The sequence below is a fragment of the Hevea brasiliensis genome, chromosome 6, assembly GCF_030052815.1.
Source record: "Hevea brasiliensis isolate MT/VB/25A 57/8 chromosome 6, ASM3005281v1, whole genome shotgun sequence".
NCBI classification, from domain to species: Eukaryota; Viridiplantae; Streptophyta; class Magnoliopsida; order Malpighiales; family Euphorbiaceae; genus Hevea; species Hevea brasiliensis.
Window position 1 is genome coordinate 69939554 of NC_079498.1, and position 4307 is coordinate 69943860.

The 4307-nt window shown below is 33.0% G+C and overlaps 1 non-coding gene across 1 annotated transcript; it reads left to right on the plus strand.

Annotated features, from left to right (window-relative positions):
- The first annotated feature begins 3864 nt into the window (after positions 1-3864).
- LOC131181261 (small nucleolar RNA R71) lies at positions 3865-3971 on the plus strand. Its single transcript, XR_009149887.1, has one exon. It is a non-coding gene; the product is annotated as a small nucleolar RNA R71 (small nucleolar RNA).
- Positions 3972-4307: the final 336 nt, after the last annotated feature.

Consider the following 4307-nt stretch of genomic DNA (forward strand, 5'->3'; position numbering starts at 1 on the left):
GATTAGTGCAATTAAGGCCTGAAAATTTACCATTTGGGCAGCAGTTAGTGTTTAGGCCATAACTCACTCAAAACAGGTCCAATTGACCTGAAATTTTGACCATGAATAGTTAAGACATATATCTACAAGTCTTATGAAGACACCAAAGCCTAGAAATGAACATAAGCAAGTCAAACAGCTTGCACAAGTTCGGGTCCAAAAACTGGCCGAACCTAAAATGACCCAAAATGACCTAAAGTGACCAATTTTGGTACATTCTGACTAGCAATAGTAAAATGACCATAACTTGGTCTAGTAAACTCAGAATGACCTGAAATTTTGCCCCGCATGCAATAAGACATAGATCTACAAGTTTGTAGTTTTGACCAAAACCCGAAACTGAGTGAACTAGGTCGTTCGGCTAGGTCAAATTGGTATACCGAAATTCAATAAATTGTAATAAAACGCAATATACATAGAAATGAATTTGGTAACATGTACCAATACAAAAAGGCTATAAAATGTGACATATTGGTAACATTAAAACCTAATTCACCTAGACTGCATCGAGATTCAATATCTTAGGTTGACTAAGGAAATAATAGAATTCAATAAGTTAATTATTAATCTTTATTTTTAGAGACAGTTTAAATGAGTACTGAAACACTTCAAATTGTGTGTTTCAGTTAGCAAAGACTCAGGGAAGGAGAACACTGAGTCAGAGCCAAGAGACAATTATTAGAGGTTTGTCCACAACTAGTTTTTAACTAATTTTATTTTGAATATTTCATATGATTAAATGACATATTTTTCTTATGTATTATGTTTAACAAGCATTGGATTTAATTCAATGATTATTGAAATTACTATAGTATGTATGAATTTAGCTTTGTGAAATGGTATTTCCACAAGTATTAAGCATTGTTATGGATTGAATAAATTATGTTTTGGAAAATTGTGATAGAACATGTTTTGAATTGTGATGGTAATTTTCATGGAAAAATGCAAATTTATGATTTGAATTGTGATGAGCATAAAAATTATTGGATATTGGAATTGAATTTGAATCGAATTATATTGTGATTTATGCTCACTAAAAGGATTGTGATATTATTTTATATCTCACTATAGATTCTTGACTAGGTTATTACCCGTCTCTCTCATTTGTTGAGAAGACGATGGAGTTAGTTGTGTTTTGATTACCATGGTACGTGCACAGGCTTAGATTTTCCTCTGATTTGAGGTTAGATCTAAGTTTTTTATCGATATGGCCCTTGCGGAAGATTCATTATTGTGATGTGTACTGTGCACGATGATTCGACCTCCCTGACCATAGGGAGTTAGAATCTGATTCGACCTTCCCGACCATAGTGAGTTAGAATCACTTCGAATATGGCCCTTTCGGATTAGTCTTGCATAGTTAGTGAGATAAAGAATGATTTTTAAGATACAACATGATTTGTGAGATACAGCATAATTTTTGAGATACAACATGGTTTTTGAGATACAACATGGTTTTTGAGATACAACATGGTTTTTGAATAGTAAAGAATTGTGATTTCAATTATGATTTATGTATAATTGATTTTGTTGGAATTACCTTAAATGGTTAGTTATGATTTGATAAATTGAATTTCGTGATCAAAGTCATTTTATACAAATGATTTACATTATTGGCAATGAATATTTTGAGTTTTGGAATTTGATGAGTATTCATATTTCCAAATTATTTGCTGTAAATTTTGTCAATGTATATTGTACTATATTTTAAACTATAGTTGTGCACCACTGAGTTCACCACTCAGCGATAGCTTTGTATGCTGTCGCAGGTAAAAAGAGCATAGAGCAGTGAGTAAGTTTCTTTGAAGACACATTCAGATTAGCTCCAGGTATATCATAGGTATACCCATGTACATAAGTTTTGATGTATGCATGTAATAATATGTATGTAAATTATTTGAGCAGTTGTATAAAAACTCTTGTAAAATATTTTGGTATGTAATTAAATGTAAATTATTGTAAATGTAAATTTGGGATTTCATTTATCTGAATAGTTTTGTAATATTAATTTTGAGTCTTGTAATCAATGAAATGTTTCTTTTATGAGGAGATTGATTTGATTATTGAGATTTGAATTATGGGTTCAAATGAAGTTATTGAAGTTGTATTTGAGAAAACATATTGGAAGGGTGTTCTTTGCAGGTTTTGAAGAACTGTTTTCTCAAAATACAACCGGCACTTTGTCGAAATTTTGAAAAAAATTTTATAACACCAGATTTTAATCAATGATTTAAATTTCATGAAAATTGTTTTAAAATCCCTTGTAGTATATTTAATGGATTATTGGTAGGCAAAGTACGGTAATTCATTGGGTGTACTACAGGATCATGTTACATCTTACAGGGGAGTAGGGTGTGACAGAAGTCAACAAGTATGAGAATTTGCCAACATTTATTGGAATGTTATCTAGAATTCCAATTAGATACTTGACAAATATGTCTGCTAGTTACAAAGAGATAGTAGCTAGCTTTAGTTCTCCAACATTTAGCTTTTGATAGATGGATAAGGGCATTAGACTGACACTTGCTCCTAGGTCGTAAAGGGCTTTATCAATCTTCATATTACCTATGAGACAATGTATGGAGAAAATTCTAGGAGCTTTCAGCTTCAAGGCATTTTATTTTGCAATATTACACTGCATTCTTCAATTAGGGCCACTATCTCATAATCATCCAGTTTCCTTTTATTGAAGATTATCTCCTTCAAAAACTTGAGATATAATGGAATTTCAGATAGGACTTCCATGAAAGGGATGTTTATATAGAGTTTCTGTAAAACTTCTAAAAATTTCCCAAACTATTTATGTAGTTTAGCCTTCTAGAATCTTTGAGGAAAAAGTAATGATAGTTGATTGGCTTTGGTAGTTCTTTCTTCTCTAATTTTGTTTCCTCTTACTTCTTTTTACCTTTTTTAATCTGTGTTTCTTTCTCCTTTGCTTGACCTTCATTCTCACTAGAAGTTTCATCAAGTTGTTCCTATTTGTTGCTAGTTTCTGGTTCTCCAACATCTTGCCACTCCCCAAAGTGATTACCTTATATTGCTCCTTTAGATTCACCTCAAGCTGACTGGGTAGTTTACAATGGCTTTGCTTGAAGAACTTGCTTGCTGAGAAATTTGATTTTAGGCATTTTGTTATGAGTGGCCAATTAGTCCATTCTAGAAGTAAGTTGTTTGATCATTTCACTTTGTTATTGTTGTGCTACTAAAAAGCTTTCCATCATGGATCCATAGTCATCTTCAGTTCATGCTATTATAGTTCAGGAGTTTATGGTAGTTTAGGTTGGTTCTGATTTCTATTTTGAAAGCCTGCTGGTGTCAGTCTGTATCCTTTTTGTCTGTTGATTGGCTAATTTTATTGATTCTACTAGTTGGACCATAAGAAATTTGGGTGGTTCCTCCATCCAGGTTTGTAAGTGTTTGAATAGGGATTTCCAATCGCTCTCTTATTAAAGCTTCCATTATTATTCACATAGTTCACCTATTCTATGGAGGGTTCATTACAACTATTGCATTCTGTGCTTTGGTGTCCTCCTCCACAGTGGTCACAGAATTGGCTACTAGCAACTATTGCATTGGTTTGCATTCTATCAAGCCTCCTGGATAATTGATCATACTAAGTGCATCCAAGTCCAATATTCAAGTTGTTCTTCTAATGTCTCCCCTCTCATTCGACCATTCAAAATTGTGGTAAGCAACCATCTCCAAAAGTTAAAAGCTCTGTTAGTGGTCTTCTCCATTAGGTCTCCACCAATTGCTGAATATATAGTGCTCCTTATTGATGGTAATAAACCATTGTAAAAGCTTTGAATGAGGAGCCAATCCTAGATGCTATGGTGTGGGCACTCCCTCTGTAGATCTTTGCATCTTTACCATGGATCATAGAGAGATTCATTATCTTTCTGTCTGAAGTTGTTGAGTTTGATTCTTAATTTAGCAGTCTTCCTAGGTGGAAAATATCTTGCTAAGAAGTTTGTGATAGATTGACCCAGTTGGTGAATAATCCTACTGGTTGAGATAGTAGCCGCTTTATTTGTCGCACCCTACCCCTCAATAAGATGTAACATGATCCTATAGTACATCTAATGAATTACCGTACTTCGCCTACTGGTAACCCATTAAATATACTACAAGGGATTTTAAAACAATTTTCTTACTTTTCGAAGGTGGCGAGCACTTTTGGTAGGAATTAAAACTTTTACTTGAAGTTTAAAGACTAGTTAAAATTTTTGTACTTTTTTTATTTTTATGTAAATTTTGAAAAAATTTCG